Here is a 22,965-nt window from a genome sequence, read left to right as displayed (position 1 = left end):
TACACAGAAGCAGCCTAAGTAGATGGCAAAGACTTGGTAAAACAAGCTTTGGTTGATGTCCAATAACAAATCATGAAAACTGTCCCCTCAAGGGACTTTAATTAAATGTTTGGCCACTAAGGGCCATCCAAACAATATGGCAATACACAAGACAAAACCATTTAAGAATCTCATGGTACTGGGAGGTCTTTGGAGATGCAAGAAATAGGAGTTTCTTTGAAAATTAAATGCCAGCAAAAGTATAATTAAGTGACCTCAAATAAATTAACTCTCTGTGGGCGGGCTTTTGGTTGTTTAAATGTTAAGGGAAGTAATTTATCATCATAGAAACATATCTAGTCCCATAACCAAGATTGGGGACTTTGCATCCACACAAAGTCTGTATTTTATCTGTATAAATGAGCAAAGGAAAAATGAGCTTACTACCAGATGCAGTTGATTTATTCTTTATAGGATTTAGCCAAACTAGTAAAACTGGTGTGTAAAGATAAAGGCACCTTTTACTGGAAATCAACGCAAGAGCTACATTTTTTCAATCTGATATGCCCGACCAAGCACATGTGCAGTTGTTACGACAGAAAGGAAGGCTCGTTCCTGCTTTCATTACGCCTGAATAATTGTGTAATTTTGTACGTCATTTTGCCTCACTGTTGCTCAATCTCTTCAATTCACAGAAAGAACCTAGAGTATCTGATCTCTAAGGGTGCTTTTAGCTTCATAGTTTAAGAAATATTAAGAAAATATGTAAGAAAATAATAGTTTATATAGTAAACATTCAGAACATTTCATTTATATTTATATAAATTCATGGAGATAAGATAATATGTAATTAATAAGAAAATATTATCTTGATTCTAATTTATTTGGTTATTGGAAATATAGAATTGAATTCTGAGATATTTAATTCAACTACCCTGCACTAACTACAAGTTAATGTTTACCACAGAATATTATGAAAATGAAAATGTACATCTATCTAACTCAAGTTGGCGATTATATTATTTTACTGTATGTTCAAAATCATTTAACCTGGATCATTTTAGGGGCAAATAAAACAGTATTGAAATGACATCCAGCTTAATTATAGAAAAAATATATTTACATAAATTATAATGGAGACTATGAATAAATATGATTTAAGTATTCTCATTTTACACAATTCTACTGTCCTGTTCTCAACGAGTGTCAAAATAAGGCTGAAAGACTATACCCAAAATGATTTTTAAAAATAACAATTGTACAATGTTGTTAGAAATATTATTAGGTAGAAAAGGGTTTTTGATTTATATTATTTTAAGAATATACTGTTTAAGAAGCTATGAAAGTCATTTAGATACTAATTGTCCTCAAGGACTCATGAAATATTTCTTTTCAGAATGAAAAGTTGCTTCAAAGTTGGTCATCAATAAATATAACCACAGAATTTTAAAACAAAAATGAAAGTAAGCAAATACAAAAATGATATTAAGGAATAATGGTAAGATATATAAAGTCAAGACAAATATCACAATTTTCAAAAGTAAATTCTAAGAGAGAAACTTGACGTGTTTCCTAATCATTGGACTTCTCTGTGTAAGGGGAAAAGTTGCTTCAATTTCTCTTGAGTCTTGTACTAGGGCTTAGGTTTTTTCCCCAATAAAAATGGAACAATAGGTTTTAGGTCTGCAGTCAGTTACATGTGGCAGTGAGTGTCAGCCTGTAAATAGCTTCACAATTCTGTGCATCACTGCCTCTGTTGATTCTTCTAGTTGGCTCTGCTTATCCTATTGTTCCCCTTTCAAATGACTGTATCCAGAATTCTCTACTCAAAGACTCTATCATTATCTGAAGCACATTTGTCTATATGAGAAAGTATTTATTAGGTTTGCAACTAGATTGCCAGCACAGTTGGTGTGAAAGGCTGCCAGGCAATTAACTTTTTTCATTCAGTAATTTCCAAAAATATTACCTAGAATGTAAGAAGGTCTTTTACCTCCTTAATTAAATCACTTGTCAAATTATATTTATTGTCCTTAGGAAGCTCATTAAAATAAAAGTAATAAAAATTTAGAAAATCATGTTTGTAACTAAATGTCATATATATCATTTACTTCTCGGGTGAATGCACTCTGCCTAACTAAATGATTACTATCCAATTGTCTGTTAGGTTTATAAGTCTTTGGTTAAAATTTGCTTTGATGGACTGGGGCTCCCTGGTGGTGTAGTGGTTAAGTTCATGTGCTCCACTTAGGTGACCGGGGGTTCACAGGTTCTGATCCCGGGCACAGACCTATGCACTGCCCATCAAGCCATGTTATGGCAGCTTCCCTCATACAAAATAGAGGAAGATGGGCACAGATGTTAGCTTAGGGCCAATCTTCCTCAAAAAAGCATTTTGCTTTGATGGACTGGTATATGTAAATGAATACTTAACAAATAAATTAGCATTGTTTACACAGCCATCAACAATATTTAAGATGAATTTCAAAGAACCTCACCACTAGGAATACTCTATTAAACAGAATGGATTAAACCAAAGAATATACTGATAACTCTTTAAGTGAAAATTTGTATCACCTAATTTCTTAGCACAGATATATGCCTGTCTTGGATTTAATTGGTGGAAGTTTTTTGTCTTTGTTTTTGTTTTTTTGGGCATGTTTGTGTGTGTTTACGTGTGTGTGTGTGTTTGTGTCATAGGGAGCCAAAATTTCCTCTAGTGTTCTTAAATAAAAATTTTCAATGCCGCAAATTCTTGTTTCATAGCAGATGCTTGTTCAGAATCTTATTGCTTTCAGATGTCAAAGGCCATTTCAATTTAATTAGATATTTAAATCCCAGGAATCTTCTGTGAGTGTCTATTAGAAGATTTCTCTCTTCGTTGAGCTCCTAGCACTCTGTCTATGATTCTTAAGGCACTTAGAAAATTTATGTTTTTCAGGTACATGTTTTGTCTCCCTTTTGAGAATGTAAGGATATCTCAGATAGTTTATCATTCAGGTTATGCTGGGCGTATTCAGTAGGTACTAAATAGGCCTTTCCTAAGAAATGAATGGATGGAGAAATAACTGTTTGGTTGCAATGGTGGACATTTATACAAAGAGTTTACAAATGTGACTTTTCCAGATAAGAATTTTTCTAAACCAAGCAAGAGTTTTAAATGATGTATTTTTTTGTGTGTGATTGCCCTTATCCTCTTTCATGGAGTGTATGGTGTTACTTCGGTAGTTGAATTCAGTGACAGCATCAGATTCCTATAGTGCTAACTGGCACGTGACCTCCATTATCAAGTATATCATCAGAGCCCAACTCACTTCAGACACATCAGCAAAGTTTTATTTTCTTCTCTAATCACCAGTACAGAGAAGCTAATATATGTTTATGTGTAGAAATTCATGCATTTAACCCCTGAATGTCTAGGTTGTTCTTTCTGAATCACTACCATTAAAAGTGACAAAGTTTTTTCTACTTAATAGATTGTGCTTTAGGACAATGCTTTCATTTTTTTATTTTCTGTAATAATTTTGTTTTAAAGAAAATTGGAGAAGAGACGACTATTTAAATAGAATCATAAAAATAATGTCAATTTCTCAAAGATGCAGAAGGAGAACAGAAAAATATAACATGTCTAAGCTTTTCTACTTATAAAAGCCAAATCTCTTTGAATGCTGGCAAAGTGAAAAGAAAGAGAAAGTCTCACATGTTTACAAATATTTTAAATAAAGCACATTTGGATGTTCTTTTATGAATGGACTTAAGCAAAGACCAAACTTATTATTAAATAACATTTTTTTCCTAAACACTCAAACTCTCTAAAAGTAAGCAAATCCTTAATACATAAATAAGGAAATTGGGATATTCATTGACAAACACATACATATTTATATTGTTTCATTTGGATATTTGGTTAATGAATGAAAATTTAAGAAAATGTCATAGAGAGAAATATAAACACCCAGTGTTTATAAAGATGAGGGTGGCATCTGGACTCTGTTTGCATAAAATACATTTCTCCTCTTTACATTGGAGCTCAGCTGTGTTCCAGGTGGGTAAAATGTCTCCAACTAGAGTTCTAGTGATCAATACCATTAGCAATTAGGTGAAAATCCAATGTTCCTTTATAAACAAGATACAAAGAAAGCATCAGATGTTCTGTTTATCTCAGATTCATATAACTTAAGAATATTGTGAAATTTGCAATTAACTGACTAAACACAGCCTTTTGACTTTCTCATTATTTTCTTAGTTTACTTCTGAATGCATTCTCAGCCTCAGAGGAAAAACATTACTAACCACAACTGACTTAGTTCTAGAACTTGAGAATTACATTACAATGCTGTGCCAATAATTTATCTAGTATTTCCTCTTTGACAATGATAAGGAGATGTCTCCTGTGAAAGTACTTAGAGAAGATCATGAGGCAGTTATATTATAAGACTCAACCCTAGAACCTAGTATGATGTCAGATGTTTACTGAGGTAAATGAAGTAGGTGTCATCTGAGGTTTTTAAAAGTCTACTACTGCCCAAATCCGTTACAGTCCATAAGCAGATTTTTGAAAACCTATTATCACCTAAAGCTTTTGTAGACCCTCAAAATATACAGCTACTACATGAGAGATCTTAAAAATTAGTATTTGTAAATTTTGAATGTATTATGAAAATCAGAATATACTAAGTTTCTCTGAAATTCAAAAGCTTTAACAAAGAAAATGCTCTATAAACCTGAAAATATAATCCCTTAAGACAACGCTAACATGTCTTTTTGTTTGATTTTGTAGGAGGAAGGTATACAAACGTAATATTTCACCTGAAGATGACTCACATAAAGGAAGAAATAAAAATATTAATTAAGGAGAAAAGGATCAAAGGTATTCATGAAGTTAAAACTAGTGGGTTTCCATGTCAAATCCATATTTGCTATTGAGGAACATAAATGCTTTGTTATTCATATGTTCGTATAACATCTAGAGACAAAACATGTACAGATAATGCTATACAATAATAGTAGGAAAGAAAGCCATAATAAGACCTTGACAGCAGTTATAAAAATAACATGTAGTGGAATAGAACTAAAATTATGGCAAGTTGATACAAACATTTGATAAATACTCTACACTCCACATCAAAAAAAAAGTTTAATAATGAATGTGATAGGAAAAACTATTCAAATAAGTTGCAATTCTAAGGAGAAATCTGCAGATAAATTCGCCTAATTGGATCAACAAAAGGGCACTGAGGACATATCAGACCAGATGCACCCATCTGGCACCTTAAACCATTCTGACTTGCCCGTATAATGGCACCATAAGAGGAACCAGAATCTTTAGCCTCCCTGACCTAATGACATTCAGATTACTTCCTTTAAATCAATCAAGCTAAATTTTTCAGTTACTTTCTTATCTCTTCACACAGAAGGGAGGTAATGAAAAAAATTTAAAATATGTTAGAAGCACTGTACACAGATATTTATAATGCAAGGCAACTCTTTACAAAGTGGGTGTGGTTTAAACTAGAGGTATCTCTCTAGTTTGCAAATTCCTACCCAGTGTAAGAGTTCAGTCTCTATCAGCTTATTTGTTGTAACTCCAGCTGTAACATTAATAATCATCAGCCTTTTTGGACATATTAACTTGGACATGTTAATAATCTTTGATCCTTCTTATGGGTGTTAAATATGCTGTAGCTGTTTGATTTTACATGTTGTTCCCAAGACATTCTGCTTTGATTGTCGGATCAAAAGTTGTTCCAGAGTCCAGGTGTTCCGCCTGTTCTAGGTGAGTATTTTATTATCATTACTGCTGAAAGTAATTTCAAATAATCAGTAGATTTTAGTTGTGTAACCTATTATTTTTAAAATGTATTTGGCTCAATGGTAGGGGAAATGAAAAGAATTATAAAATGAAGCTACTAAATCCTAGGAAGTAAAATTTAGATGCAGGGACAGAGCATGTATACATGACATGGATATGGGATATGGGTATGGGACAATAATAGTTGGTAGGTGAGGAATAACAAGTGAGTATTAACATACAGGGTGTCATAAGGACACAGTAAAAACAGTAGTGGCGTAAGAAGAGCAGGGAATACTCACTAGAAGATTAAGAAATCAAACTGAGTTTTGATGTATGCAAAGGATCCGAGTTAGTGGTGCTGAGAGAAAGATGATGTAGATTGAGGAAACAGCAAGAACAAATACATGAAAGAAAGACAAAACTAAGTTATGTTTGGAGGACAGGATGTCAAGTTTGGACTGAATGTTTGGGAAAGTCTGAGTGACCAGGTATCGAGATTGGAATTTTGTGCAGGACCAATAAGTAAAGGACTTTGCATAGGGGGTGGCGTTATGAAAATGGTGTTTTCACAGTATTAGCCTAGTGATGGGTATGCTGAACTGTGGAAGTGAGAAGAGATGGAAGCAGGGAGACTAGCTGGGGAAGTCTGAAAGAGTACATATGGGTATTGAAAGAATTGAGAATAAAATGGAATGTGTGGCTTCCCTTTTTGTTTCTATAAATCATATCTAATTTTTAGCATCGATTAAAAAAATCAAAAATTGCCCATAGAAAAGATATCCTAATTGCTGCAATGATAGAGATCTGGAAAATGATTTCTCAAAAAAAGCCATCAAAGAGGCCGGCCTGGTGGCGCAGCAGTTAAGTGCGCGCGCTCTGCTTCGGCGGGCTGGGGTCCTCAGGTTTGGATCCCGGGCGCGCACTGACACACCGCTTGTCAGCCCGTGCTGCGGCAGAGTTCCATATAAAGTACAGGAAGATGGGCACGGTTGTTAGCTCAGGGCCAATATTCCTCAGCAAAAAGAGGAGGATTGGCATTGGATATTAGCTGAGGGCTGATCTTCCTCACACACAGACAAAAAAAAAAGCCATCAAAGCTCTGGTAAAAAAAAGTAATTCAATTCCTAAAGGATAGATAGCAGCCACGTATAGCATTTAACTACTTAAAACAGAACAGAAAGTTGAAGAGAAAGAGGAGAAAAATCATTAAGTAAAAAAAAACAATACATTATGAAAATCCATCTTTTCTGAAGGGACATGGCTTGATTATATTATTTTCATTCGTTCTCTTCCTGGGACAAGTCTGAAATTCAATCTAACACAAGTGATGCCTACGATAAGCCAGACAGGCAGATGCAACCTCAACAGCAGCCCCTGATATTCAACAGAGTTTACAGTGTGTCAGAAACAAAGATCCTTTTCTAATTGCGTATGCAGATAGAGTTTTCAGAATCACTCATGCTTGTTATGATTTTCTGATTCCTGTTCATTTATTACATTTTTATTTCCTAAGGAGCCTTTTTGTTTGAGAGAGTGACTTGAGGGCAAAGACTAGATAACTGGGACTCTTATGTTCCTCAAGAAAAAGATATTATTTTAAATCTTTTCTTCACGAAATGGTCTTTGGATTAAGTTCATTGCATTGTTACCTACCATCTCTCAATAAAACATGAAAAAAAAAATTCTCAGCTACGTTGTCAACTCCAGGAGTCTGTAAGTTCTTGATGTTCAATAGGACAGTGATAAATTCCCTTGTGTAGTTCCAAAATAGTGGTGAGGATGACATTACCACTCCAAGGTTGATGGTAGTAAGAGTAGACCGAATTCTGTATCAGTTTAAGAAAAACTTAAAACATTGGTCCTGGGATCCTGGTATATGGAGGCTACTTTCGGTTAAGCCACAGTTGACAAGGAATTGGCATGAAAGTCCATTCCCTACTACACCAATTCAACGTTTCTCTAATGTCTTAAACACAAAACTGGCAGTTAATATTCAGTCATTGTTGTTAGTGCCATTGGTAGGATTCCGACTCCTAGCGCCCCTGTGTACAGCAGAGCGGAATCCTGCCTAGTTGTTTTTGCACCATCCTCTCACCTTCTGGCCCTATATCAGACAATGCTCTGCTGCTATTCATAGGGTTTTCAAGGCCAATTTTTTCAGAAGTGGGTGTCCAGGTCCTTCTTCTTAGTCTGGAAACTCCTCTGAAACCTGTCCACCCTGCTGGTATTTGAAATACCAATGGCATAGCTTTCAGCATCACAGCAACATGTAGCCGCCAGAGTATGACAACCCACAGACACGAGTGGTGTGGTTCCCTGACTTAGAAACCTAGACCAGGCTGGGGCAGTGAGAGTGCCGAATCTTAATCACTAGACCGCCAGGGCTGACTTATATTGAGTACCAAGACACAAAATTCCATTAGCCTTCTATTAGTATATAAAGCAATGACCTTAACACTCAGTTTAGATATTTGCTGAATTAGCAATCATCTTTTTCTATGAAATCTTAGAAAAAATAGTTTATTAGAATACCACTGATAAGCAAATTAAGGTCATAATATTCAAATATAAGCATCACAGAACTAGAGGTCACCTATTTTCTGCTGAAGATATATTTTTTCTTTTTCTTTTTTTTTTTTAATTTTTTGTTTCTTGCAGTAACATTGGTTTATAACATTGTAAAAATTTCAGGCATACATCATTATACTTCTATTTCTGCATAGATTACATCATGTTCATTTATTCCAGGGATGCAGGGATGGTTTAACATTCGCAAATCAATCAACATAATACACCACATTAATAAAATGAAGAATAAAAATCACATGATCATCTCAATAGATGAAGATATATTAAATGAATGAAATATCATGAACCACTTCCCCCACCCCCAAACACACACACACACACACACACACCCCACACACCCCAATACTTTAGTTTTAAAAAGATCAAGTCTGCTCCCATTTAAGACAAAGGGTAAGACTTTTCTTCTGAAGACTGCATATCTGATGAGGTGTCAACTCAAGGTTGCTATTTTTATGTTGTGAAGGTTTAAATTCTGCTGAAATTCACATGAAAAACATGTGATTTAGTGCTGTTTTATTGTACGTGTTAAGAATTAAATTTAAAAAAAAGGACATTATTTAAGGGCTTTAATATCTAGATTAAGAAATAGAATCAAGTTCTAATGTAATTCTAGGATGGCAAATTAACAATATGAGGAAAAAACCTACATATAAAATCCAGGGATTATTAACCTATGGCTGTAAATTACTTATCTCTAACTTCAATATGCTCCAGCAAGACACTCTATCTATACAGCTTTGCTGCTCTGTTTTCAGTATGTATGGTTCATTCATTAATTCATCAAACATTAATTGCTTAACTCTCAGGTGCTAAGCTCCTAGAGTACTAGTAACTGGGGATACACAGATGCATGAGACAAGAGCTCTGTCTTCAAGAAACTCACAGTTCAGTTGGAGAGACACTCATGTAAACAGATCATTATAATAGAGTGAGACGTGCTAACAGATGCTCATGCAATGGGGCTCTGAGGATAGACAAGGCATATTTGCTTGGGGATTCAAGAAGGCCTTAAACAGAAAGTGGCGTGTGAGCAATATTTTGAAGAAAGAATTGGAGTTTCCAAGGCAGGCTCCATAAAAATCAATGAAAGAAAATGATAAATAGTTATGTGAACTAAGTGACTAAGATTCAGGTGCTATTCACAAATAATACCCAGCTCGAAATATATTAGTGTAATAGAGGACAGATGATGTGAAGGCAGAGGACAGGGCTATAAATGCAAGACAGTGAAGTGACCCTGAAAAATTTATGTAGCCCCTTTTTCAAACTCTAAAATATAGATTAAAAACGGATTCACAGCGTTGTTGAGGAAAGAATATGAATCTGTTCTGTGAGTTCGAAAGCACCTTACAAATGTTATTTACCTAATTATACCTATTTTCATCCAGTGAGTGTAGAAATAGAAGTCACCTAATTATAAAGATGTACTTAGAAACAGCAAGGCCAAGAGGCAAATTTTACATTTCTCTTTAATATAAATATTATTTCAGTAAAATATGAGAGACGTACAGTGAGGTCTCTTCATATTACATTATTATAATTAATGCCTATAAAGCTAATTAATTCTTAAACAAGGGCATCCATGATAAAGCATGGATTACATTTAAGAGACATCACTTACAACCAAATAGCACCTGAACAATTATTGTCCCTGCAATCTCACTGAGTACATATATTTTATTTGTTCCCAATAATTTTATTTCTGAGCTCATGTAATTGCAAGTATGATTATTATATCATGTGAAAATTATTTTCCATACTTACTCCCACCTACATATAGTCAGTATAACAAATAATAATTTTGTAGTCTATCTGATAGCGTGCAGTGGTTACAAAATCAACACTCAATTCAAAAATAATATTTGTATGAACTGTTTCTTGAAATTGATGTGCAATGAATCTGGCACAAATCCCTCAATTGGTAAGAGTCTGCCTGAGGGCACTCTTCTCTGTCTTTATCTTCCTGAAGTATATTGTGGAAGCCAAATCATAGACTGAATGCAGAGAACTTCAAAAGGAAGTGCTGAATACCTACTGTCACAGCCAGAGATGGGCCCTCACCATAACTACTTATTTATTGGCCAGTGTAGTAAACATTTGTTGTGTTTTTACGGTCCAGCATCCATTTCCCCTATTTTTAGTGTGAATACAGTATTTCGTTTTGGAAAACGATCCCTTTTCAGCTTTTAGTCCATGCTCTTTCGGTGGAGCTAGTCCCACCCCTCATACTATGGTAGACACGTGATTCTGGTCTAAGCCAATCAGAATATCACTTTCTTCCATCCACATGATTGGTTCACATACATCCATGTGACCCCATAGGAGCCGTGAGACTGTGCTGGAATGGTTGACAAGTGTTACATTTTAATCCCGAAAGGGATTGATTTGCCTGAGGATGGAAAGAGAGATCGGGAGATGGGGAGAGTCAAACAGGGCACTGGTGACCATATTTGACCAGATATCCAGCCATGCCAAGTCAAATTCGAAACTTTTCAGATATCTAAGTGGATGAACTTCCCTGTGATTAAAGCTAATTGGGGTCAAGTTTTCTGTCACTTGCAATGTAATTAACAGATAGAATCAATAGTAACAATTTATGCCCTATCCCTCCAAGAAAAAGAAATGTAGCTTATTTCTTGACTGTTGCTTCCCTGGCTACCTTTCATTGTCTGATTTCATCTTGCTTATCTACACTTGGCTCCTCCTAACCATCAGCCTAAACAACCTCCATCTCTAAACTGCTAGGTCACATGCTGTCAGTGACTTTGTAAGGAATGCGTTATGCTTATCCATAACTAAATGGTCTCTCAGGTGCCCTGATGCTCATAGTTACTCTATTCTCATTATGGCTTATCTGCCTTGAAGCCCCATTCAAGTGGCAATATAAAAATACACTTTTAAATTATACCTACAGCATGCTTTTCTGTTTCTGGTTTACAGTTGAATTACAACATGTCATCATAGTTGTCTTTTTCCTCACTGGTACTTTTATTCTCAAAGGGTATTTTGTCCTTTTATATTATGAAGTCCTGTTAGGACAACATTCTGATGTGATGTTCTTACTAGATCCTTTGGAAGAAGAGCTTACACTGTACTGGGTTAAGTGCATTTCCTTTGTTGAGTGACAACAGCAGCCTTACTTAAGGAATTAAGCTTTTCCCTTTTCCTCTTTCAACAGCACCAGTGGGATGCTTCCTTTTGAAAAACTGAGTGTCTGGCATATGGAAAAATCAACTATTTGTAGTAAAAAGCTTGAGGCTTCTGACGACTTTTGTGGGCATCCCATATAAATTCACTGAGTTGGAATTAACAGGTCTGTACTTGCATAAATGAACAGAAAGTCTGCAAAGTAATTCTCTGCTAATCAGAGCAAATTAGTCTTGGATTCTACTGACATGGAAAGATCCTAACTGGCATCAAGCCTAAGGACTAGTAACAATTATATTATCATGGATTTGAAAGTGTCAATATTTATATCCCATAGTAAAATATGATCTTTATTAAAAATAGAATAACTAAGTTTTATGCAATGTTGTGATACTCTGATTATTAATATGCTTTTGGACTTGATAAATATACACCTTCTTTTTTGAGCACTCAGTATAGCCATAGTTAAGAAGTCCGGAAACATCTCCTATTAATCTCTCAGTTTTCAAAACTCCTGAGATGTTCTTATCATTTTACCTATCATTTAAGAGTACTTAGTAATAGTTTTATTTTATACATTTATTCAAAAATTATTTATTGAATACCCATTACTGCACCAATCTTGTGCTGAATAGTAGAGACACAATTATGTGAAAGGGGAAGAAGAAGTCTCTTTCCTTATGGAATTCATATTCTAACAAATGCTTACACAGATAATTGTTTAATTAAGTTTAGAGGAGTGCAAATACTATGCAACTATAATTTATTTGTTACTGTTAATATATAACCATGCCACAAGTTACTTATGCATGTGGACCTTTAAAAATGTTAATTGGAACACTTTAAATAGTTTATAGTGTTATTTGTCAATTATATCTCAATAAACCCTTGGGAGGGGGGAGTTCATCTGCATGCTTTTTTTTTTTTTTTTTTTTTTGTAAGGAAGATCAGCCCTGAGCTAACATCTGCCAATCCTCCTCTTTTTGCTGGGGAAGATTGGCCCTGGGCTAACATTCGTGCCCATCTTCCTCCATTTTATATGGGACACCGCCACAGCATGGCTTGACAAGCGGTGCCTCGGTGCACGCCCGGGATCTGAACCAGTGAACCCCGGGCCGCCACAGCGGAGCGTGCGCACTTAACCGCTTGCGCCACCGGGCTGGGCCCGATTTCTGCATGCTTTTTAATGAGACAGAATGGCGTTTCCCATCACGTCAGGCATGATGGGATAGTTTTAATCAGGCATGCAGTAAGGAACCCAAAGCTTTAAAGCAAATCACTAGTGAGGGATGGCTAGAAGTAGAAAAAGATGGTCTGATTTTCCTTTTTTTCAAAGTGCTGATCACCTCTAAGACTATAGAAAACCTGGAAGAAAATGCAAAACAAACATGCAATCGTGGCATCACTTCCTCTTTACAATATTCTTCTGAAATGTTAACGAATTGTTGAAATATAATACATGGACCTGAATTAACACCCTGAAACAGATTTTCTATCAAATGGGTACTCGCCACTTTTCTATGTCTCTCAAGGTAGTTCTGAGTGCAGAAATAAATACTAGCCTCAAGGAAGGAAATGATCAAAATGAATGAAGTATAGGTAAAGACATCTGACATATTTGCCTTTGCAATTATGAGAGACATCCAATTAAATAAGACCACTCATCAGACTTGATAAAGCAACATTGGTTGCAAAATGTAGAAATAATGAACTCCTAAAGGAAGCTCTGAAATCAATCAGCCATCTAATCAATCAATAAATTAAATGAGCAGTCTCTCTCTTTGCCCCTACTGTATTTCTCTTTTGATACAGATGAGTGCATCTTGAGAAGTAAATTTTGAGAAGAGAGAAATGACAATTGTTGGACTCCTATGGAGGAACAGTAATTAGATAATCAGAGAAAAGCAGAGACAGTGGCTCCTATTACAGTGAGCATTTGTCCAAAAAGATGCAGCTGTACATGTCCCACTGTTTGTAATCCCTGAATTAAAAAGAAAAATGTAAGTGATAACCAAGTTTTGAGAGCACTGGTTTGCACTTTGAAGCTTATAAATTGGCAATCATATTATAGGATAGTGTACAAATGTAGGGGGATTTGTTTTTGAATATTTGCCCTCAACAACAGCCGAGGAGAAATCCACATGAAGTTATTCATTAGCATAATCTTCAAGAACATTTCAAGTCCATCTTATCTGGTTTTTAAAACTGCTGCTATGTAGTGTCCACATAACCAGAGAAAAAAGAAAGTTTCAACTATTTGAAAATTAAACCTATTTTTTTAAAAAAACTGTAAATATTTTAGTTAACTTGAAACCATTAAAATTTAACTAGCCACATGCTGTCAAAAATCAAATATAAATAAGCACTATTGTGTACAGAAAGTTATAGTAGCAACTGTGGTCCCTTCATTCTCTTTTATCTCTTTATATCAATTATTAAATAAACAATTCAAGTCTGTGCTTATAAATTCTTATGTTGAATTTATAACGTAAATTTATAGCAATTTCTGTGCAAAACTAAAAATTATGTTGGAATTTTTTCCCTGTTATATAACATTTTCAGAGGAAATACTTTAATATGATAGATGTAAGTACCATTTAAACAAAAAATAATTTATTTCAAAATGTTTAACGTTATGCTTTGGAATATTTAATTCAAAAGGGTTTGCCTCTGAATAATTAAATCTAAGTCACTTTAGAATAGAATTTCTATAAAACCATATGTGTATGTGTGTATACTTTATATAAAAGTATATATGTGTGTGTATACTTTGTATACAAAACTTGAGGATTTTTTAAGTCTATGCCTAAGAAAATAAAAGCATTTTATATGCTTTTTAAAAAAATGAAACATTTTTAATCATTGGAGACCAACTAAACTTTACACAAACTATAAGCTAGATGATTTGAGTCATGGCAAGTGCAATGGAGAAATATATAATATTAATGAAATTAGCTTAATATTGTACATATATAACCCATGTAATCCTCATCACAACCCAAGGAAGAGAAGTCATTTGTCCATATTCACATTCTCCAAATAGTGGGGCTGCTTTAAACCCAAGAAATCTCACTCCAGAGTTAAGCATGATGTTTGTACATGTATTATTGAAAGTAAAATCATTTATAAGCCATATCTTAATAGAAAAGTGGAAAGACTCAACGGTAAGTGGGGATGTTGCAAAAGAGCCTTACTAAGCAGGCCTAAACTAGACTATTTATCCTGCTAAGCCTCAGATTTCATAGCCAAAACTTAACTACCTAATTATATCAATTTCACAAATAACAAGCATAAAGGAGGGGCTCAAAAACACTCTTTGAGGGGGCTGGCCTGGTGGTGTAGTGGTTAAGTTCACGTGCTCTGCTTCAGCAGCCCGGGGTTCGCAGGTTCGAAACCCCAGGCGTGGACCTATGCACCACTCATCAAGCCATGCTGTGGTAGGCGTCCCACATATAAAGTAGAGGAAGTTGGACACAGATGTTAGCCCAGGGCCAATCCTCCTCAGCAAAAAGAGGAGGATTGGCAACAGATTTTAGCTCAGGGCTGATCTTCCTCACCAAAAAAGAAAGAAACACTCTGGTTAATTGATAGCTAAGATTTAAATAATTTTAGGTGAAACAATTCACAAAACATTACTGATGTAAAACCAAAAGTTGCTAACACTGATATACAAGTCAACCCATGCTGGGTAACAATGCACACGTGGCAGTTGCTACATATAGCAGAATGGTGTATGACGTAAAGGATGCAACATTGCATTTCAGATAGAAATAGATTAAAATAACTCTTTAAGTATTCTAAGAGGTCTTATCAATAAAAGGATACAAATTATCTACTATATAAAACAGGTGACAGTGCCCTCTTGAGGAGACTATTGAAATTTGACACCAGCTACCTAGCCAAGAATTCTGCAGGTACATTGATGTTCTTTTCTGTATCATGGATTCACTGCCCTTCATTTTTATAATTTAAAAAAAATGAAAGAACTATTCACACTCCTTCTTCAATCTTTCTCTCAAAAGGCAGTCTTTGTAATACTATCAAATTTAATGCAAGGATACAGATGGTGTAGTTTTGGTTTCCATAACTATAGGAAAGATAAGTTGTAATAATTGAATAGACAGAGAACATTATGGCTTGGTACTGAGGATTTCGACCAAAAATGTTTTACTAACGTATATCCATACCAAACTACAGCAAATCAGGAATTGCATTCAACAAAATATTCTAAATATGCTACCGTCATTTTCATTAGCCTGCCATTCTGCTTATCGTGCCATGACTTCTAAGAGAAAGAATAGCTGAATGTTTTGTGAAGCTCGTGATTTAGTTCGTTGGTCTAGAACTTTTATGCTCCCTACAGAAGTGAGAGTGCCCTCTGGCTCTTCATATTGTCCCCTGGACACACACACACACACACACACACACACATACAAGCACACACTGTACAGTTCCTTCCTTAAATCTGACATCATGGAAGGTTTGTAATCGAAATACAAATACCCATGAAACAATTTTGGAATAATCTAAAAAAAAAAAAAAAACTGCAAACAAAAAAAGAGAAGGCAAAAACATAAAACTAAAAAGCAGCCTTAGTTTTATCAGAAAGAAAGAGATTCAGAGATTCCATTTGGGAAAAAGTACCAGAAATTAACAGAGTCTAAAGCTCAAATGGATTGTCTATTTTAAAGTCACAGTAATTCCTTCTGGTCACTCTATGCTAGAACTAATTCATAAAATGCTTGGAAATTACAAGTCCTTCGTTGACAGGCTGGCTTACTTCCTGAAAAAAACTAGCATCTAGCTGGGTTATTCAGATTTCTTCCAGGTTATGGAAGAGATATGAAAGAGGTGAAATCAAAAATAAAATAATATGCTTAGGAGAGATGCTGTAAACCTTGGTAGCTGGATATTAAACCTGCGACAAAAGAATGAGGGGCAAAAGCCACGGTATTTCCCCTGTTTATTTGTGTCTCAGCTCTGGAAAATTGACAAATACGTAAAAATAACTAACTTTAACAAAAAAAAAAAAGGAAAGAAAGCTACAATGAATCTTATAATTATATTTATTTTCCCAAGAAACTACTCCAAGCTTATTAAAAATAACCAATTATTTAACTTGAAGATTCTTTTATAATTGTTAAAACACCAAATTATACTACTAAGAACACTAACATATTTTTACTGTTTCATCACTTAATAGTTATGAATTAGTAGTTTACAAGTATGGTAGTAATTTATTATCCTAGTTATAATAAATGATTATTATCTTTTAAAAATCCAGATAAAATACATAAAATTGAGTCTTTGCCTCCCTAGCACGAGGAAATATAGAAATATTAATCGAGAAAATATAAAACAAGTGTTTTGTCTTTTATGCATTAATTCTGCTGATAATTGAATTAAGAAAGAAAATGAGAAGGGAGGAGGCATAATATATTTTTGTCACAGAATCCCTATTTTTATGGAAATAGGGGATGTGAAATTAACACTATATTGGTGTATATAAAAGGGATAGTTCTAAAAAGTAGAATTATAACTTTGCTTTTCTCTACACAGCCTTGAACAAAAACTCTGGGATCCACTTGGTTAATGCTGAGAACATCTGGCCTCCTGCGCAAACTACTAATTTCTTGCCACCTCCCCAAAACGTGGAATCTGTAATATTCCATGAACCCTCTCATTATTTTGTCTCAATGACTGGCACCACTATAACTTATTTACTTATTGATCTTTTGTTTTTTTTATTTAAATGGGCAGAAATTGTCTATTAAAGAGAGTGCTCCTTTCAGGCATGAGTTCTGTTGGAAGCTGCCATCTTCTCTCCTTTTTCGTGTCATTAGATATCCTTAATGAAGTGTAAACGACATCCAACAATCTCCATTTTCTCATCTCTCATTCAATTTTAAGCTCCTTACACTTTGACCTATACCATTACCATGCCAAAGTTGTTCTCTTGCAAGTTTACAAGGATCTACTTTATAAATTCAACAGCCTGCTCGGGCCTTACCCTCTGTTAATCTCCTGAAAATATTGAGAGAGGTGAAAACTCCTTGGCCTTCATGACATTGTGTTCTCTTGATTTTCCTTCTTTGAATGTTCCTGTTGTGTCAGGCCTTCCCTCCACCCCCTCCCCCACACCCTAAGCTTAGTTTGTTCTCCATAATATTTCTTTTGTTCTTCTCTAAAATAGTTGTTTCAGCAATGCCATGACTTCAAATATCATTTCCACAAGGATGGTTTGTGTATCTATATTTTTAAATTTACCTTTGTCTTAGATTTTAATTCTTTATTCCCCCTCCTCTCCCTATTCTCCTGCTCATCTGCCTATGCTTAAAATATTTTAAGTGCCTCAAGTATTATACCAAAAATTAAATACATCAAATGCCTCCATAAATCATTCCTCTATTCCCTGTTCTTTAAATGTTTAAATGGCCATCAAATAGTCAAGATGTTTTCTGGAAACCTCCCTTTAATTCGTCTTCTCATCTAATTAGCCATCACATTTTGTACACTTTATTTCTTTACTACCTTTCTCATATGTAACTTTCTTTTAAAGCCTGCTAGTGCTTCCTGTTTCATGCTCTTTGTATCTTTTTTATGGAAATATTGTAATAGCCTTCTCAATAGCCTTCCTCCTCCTCTTTCCTCACTCCACTTTATTGTATCAATTGCTGTCAGATTAATCTTTCTAAAGCTGAAAAATGTACAACAACTTGCCATTGCATATAAATTGAAGTCCAGTTGTCTTAAACTGTCATGTAAGACTTTGTATAATCTGGCCCCATTTTACCTTTCCAATATTTTGGGAGCCCTGTGGTCATTTAATTGTAATATTAGTTGACACAAGTTTGGTGTTTTTTTCACCTTTGCTCATCTTTCCAAGCTATTATTCCTGACTATTGGAATGTCCTTTCTCAATGTTCATATATCCAAATTCTATCTTTTTTACCCCCTAAAAGTGAATGCCACTTACTCCATGAAAACCTGTTTAATCGCCAGCCATAAAGACAATACAAATAACTCACACTGCTTTAAGCCAGATGTAAGTTCTTTATGTGAACTATTTTGCTGAAAGCAATCTCTGTTTTCTGTTATCCATCACTGAATATTATCTGTACTTCTCTTATGGCAGTTATTATACTTTGTTGACCATCATATTTATTTTTGTGTAGTTTTCTCCCGCAAAAGAGTAGCATCCTTGAGGTGACATCCATATATGATCTTTCTCCAGTACTTAGCATAGTGCTCCAAAAAAAAAAAAAAAGCTTGGAGGCAATTTACAAGTCCCTTTTTACTTGAAGCAGCCTGCATAAACTATTCATAAATATCTTATACATGCATACATATGTATACACACACACACACACTCATATATACATATATGGTTTTGATGAATTACTGCAACATTGTTCACCAGAAAAGTCAAATATTCAACATGTCAGTGTAATTAACAATCATCAATGCGATATGCAAAGATCAAAAGGAAATTAGACACTTCTGTGGGGAAAAAAGTCTTTGTAACAAGAATATCTGACTGATTACTGTTACTCTAATAATTTGATGATTGTCAGAGAAAGCATTGCTAAGCTTTGCTATCCTCTGGTCTTACCTAAAAAAACAGACAAGAAAGAAAATAACAATCCCTTAAACAAACAAGTATTTGAACAGAAATCAAGCCTTGAAACAATTGTACACATTCAAATGATATGAATGACTGAGTACTCCGCATTTCCACATTACTGAGCGAGGCTGCACACTCAGCTGATGGAAACCTTAGTGCCCTAACTCACTGAGCACTCTGTCGATCAGAAACACTAGTATCTAGTTGCAGAGGGAATGCCGCCTGGATTCACATGATTACCTTTTTGATTAACTTTTCTATTCCCATAGCTACCATTTGTCCCCTGTTGCACACAACTCGCTTGAAGGAAAAGATACTCACTTCCATGAACAGAAAGGCTTGTTTATTCTTGATTTGTTTTATGCCCCTTAGATAACATTTATTTATTCCTTAGAAATATTAAAATGTGCTTTTATAAAGCAGAATTACCTTTTTAAAAATAGCTCAAGTCATTCAGTGGCATTTCTATATCTTCTTCCATATGAGGAAGCATATTGATTGGGTTCAAAAGCTACACAAGCAAATTGGAACAGCTTGTTTGAGGGAAAATTGCCCTGTCCTAATGAAAATGCAAATAACTAGCTAAGCAATGCCAACGGAAGCAATGGTCTGCTTGGGGGCCATTCTCTTCTTTGTAGGACTGCTAAATGCCAGGTTGGACTGGATTTGAACTTGCCTGCTACACTATGCTCCTTCAGGGCTTTTCCTAAAATTGCATGGCTTCCAGCACTCAAGAGGCCATGATTTGATTTTCACTTGTGAGGTTGGAAATTGCAGCCACGATAATTAGCAAGGGCTGGATTTCAACATACTAAACAAGGAACTTGCTATTTAAAATGTACTGAGTAGAAGAAAGTGAGGTGAAGAAAAATAAAGTACCAACATCTGAATATTAAGTCAGGGCTCTGCTGAAACATTTTCATCACCCATAAAGCTGCCCCAGAAGAATAACCAAACAGACGATTATAATTGTAGGTAAAGAGTACCATATACTAGGTAATTCCCCTGTAAAGAAACAAATTTCAGAAGAAAATGTATATTGCACCCTCTTTCAGCAGCACTTAGCTGTAGAATTTCATCTTAAGAATCACATAAATGGATGAGCAAACACAAAACAAAATCCCTACGGAGTTGTTCCAAATTTGTTTAGCATTATCGAATTTTCAGTTTGATGATGAATATCATAATGTTAGCCCTGTTAAATAGAAGTCAGTACTATCAAAAATCACTTGAACTTTTCCTGTCCCAGAAATGAGAAAATTTTTCCAACCTCTCTCCCCAACTCTACATCCCCATGTGCTTTTCTGATCCACGTATTTTCTCATCACACATGTCATCTGAATGGTGACTCAGGGGAAAACACTTTTCTATACTAAGTGGCATATGATTTAGTTTTTCTTAATTTGACTTGTAGTTTCCCAACCAACAAAATACACAAGAGGCCACATATCTGGGCAATTGGGGTCTTTAATGACAATATTTTTAGCTCAAATGATCCAGATTATGAAACATTACTAGATTTTGAGGATGGTTGCACATGCAATGAGTAAAGACCTACCTAATAAATTGCTGAATGAGTAAATTTTTGTCTCATCTTGGTTTGGCCAACTTAACCTAAACTCAAGAAATGTTTCCAGTTTCTGATTAATCGTGGATATGCTCTATGCACTCAAGTGAAACACTTTATCATTTACTTCAACTAATTCAATATACTAAAGTGATCTGAACTAAAGTGATTTAAATCATCGTACACGTATAAATTTTAAGTGAGTATAATTTTATAGGAAAATCAATTAAAAAGCACTCTTTCCTCTGATGAATGTCAAACACAATTTGTTGAGCAAAAAAAAAAAAGACACAAAAGTTTACATCAGTATACTTCCATTTACAATAAGTGCTAGAACAGGTAAAGCTAATAGATGGTAATAAAAATCACAGTAGTGATTGCTAAGATGGATCAGGGAGCTAGGGGGAGCCATGGAGGGGGGGACTGCAAAGAAGCACAAAGAAATTTCCCGAGGTGATGGAAATGTTTTATATCTTGACTGCAACGATGGTTACATGGGTGTATATATTTGCCAAAACACGCCTAAGTATATATTGAAAATAATCTGTGCATTGCATTGTATGTTGACTATGCGAATTATATCTCAATAAAGCTGACATATAAAAAACAAACAAACATTCAGCCCTGGTCTTTTGCTCTCCTGATACAGAAGGCAACATCATATAATCCTAGAATCACTTTCTGAAGCTCTGCTTATATTTAGGCCTGTGATTTTTAAACTGAGTGCAGAGTCTAGGTGAAGGGAGCACGACCTTAGTCTGCAACCCCTAGCAGTCTGTCTGTTGGCTTGGCATTAATGAAATCTACCCATCCTGCTTTGAGGATATAATCACCTGACTGCTGCTTTTAATTTACTCTCTTAGCTTAAGAGGAAAGGAGGCTGAGTTTTTTTCAATCTGAAGTGTGCTTACACACACACACACCAACCAAGAAAACATTTAGAAAAGAGTAAGCCTTCCAATTGCTCTTCTAATAAAGTTAGAATGTGTACAATCAAGAAATTCTTTTGTCGGCCGGCCCTGTGGCTTGGTGGTTAAGTGCGCGCGCTGCGATGCTGGTGGCCCGGGTTCGGATCCCGGGTGCGCATCGAGGCACCACTTCTCCGTTCATCCTGAGGCCGAGTCCCACATACAGCAACTAGAAGGATGTGCAGCTACGACATACAACTATCCACTGGGGCTTTGGGGGGAAAAAATAAAATAAATAAAATCTTTAAAAAAAAAAAAAAAAGAAATTCTTTTGTCTTATTCCAGAGATGAGAACACAAGTCAGTACGACGAGGGGATTAGGAAGTAGACTTGGGTACTGTGGAGAAGAGACATCAAAACCAAAACAGACAACAGTAGACAACAGACTATTCTGCTTCAAGACATGTTCCCTTTTCTTGAGGAGGAAGATCTTTCCATTGGCTTTCAGCCTTCAGAGGCTCTAATTTTCACATCTGACAGTGGAGGCAGTAGTCATGAACACCCACATATCCTCACACCTTCACAAAAGTACAGTAAACTCTAAAATACTAAAGGTGATTGCCAAATTGAATCTACGATTTTCGTGCTTCAGAACACACTAATTGAGTAAAAAAGTTAGTATTTTCTGATCTTTAGGGTCAATGATCCATATGGAAATGGTTTTACTGCTTTGGAGTAATGCTAATAATGATAGTTAATATTTGTTTTGCACTTATGGGCAGGTGCTGTTCTAAGTACTTGATATGTATTATCTAATATTTTCTCTTTGCAAACACTCTATGTAGTAAGTTACTATGATCATTCCTATATTACACACAAGGAATCTTCAACTCAGAGAAAATATGTAGTTTACCCCAGATTTAATAGCAGATTTGTGGTGTAGCTGAGATTTTAAAATACATAGGCCATAAATACTGCATAAGAATATACATAGGTGTATGGTTAGTTATTGCAAAGAACTGGAAATAATTCTAATATCCATCAATAGAAGAATTTATAAATAAATTCTCATATAGGGCCTTCGATGATATACTGTGTACGACTGAAATCAGTGAACCACAGCTACCCACATCAACACAGATTAATCTCGTAAACAAAATTTCTGGTGAGTAAGTCAAGTCACAGAAGAATATAAAAATATGGTAACATTTATATACAAATCATAAACGGAAAACATAAAACAATATGTTTTTTGGAGATATATACCTATTTGTTAAAATTATAATGAAGAATAAGATATTAATAAACTTTATTTCTTTTCTATATTATAATTTCTTACTCCATCTCAAATAGTCCT

At 35.0% G+C, this 22,965-nt stretch overlaps 1 protein-coding gene and 1 long non-coding RNA gene across 4 annotated transcripts in view; one reads left to right on the top strand and one right to left on the bottom strand.

Moving 5' to 3' along the window:
- PCDH7 (protocadherin 7) overlaps window positions 1-22,965 on the bottom strand; it is a 396,226-nt gene that overhangs the window by 80,333 nt on the left and 292,928 nt on the right. The gene's annotated exons all lie outside the window — the stretch shown is intronic.
- On the top strand, window positions 5,224-21,602 carry LOC147916415 (uncharacterized). Its single transcript, XR_015552899.1, has 3 exons — window positions 5,224-5,755; window positions 11,541-11,675; window positions 17,069-21,602. It is a non-coding gene; the product is annotated as an uncharacterized LOC147916415 (long non-coding RNA).

The sequence above is a fragment of the Ceratotherium simum genome, chromosome 8 (genome assembly GCF_057802395.1).
Source record: "Ceratotherium simum simum isolate JZ-2026a chromosome 8, ASM5780239v1, whole genome shotgun sequence".
Classification (NCBI taxonomy): Eukaryota; Metazoa; Chordata; class Mammalia; order Perissodactyla; family Rhinocerotidae; genus Ceratotherium; species Ceratotherium simum.
Note: the sequence above shows the minus strand (reverse complement) of the source record. Positions and strands in the feature narration are given on the sequence as shown.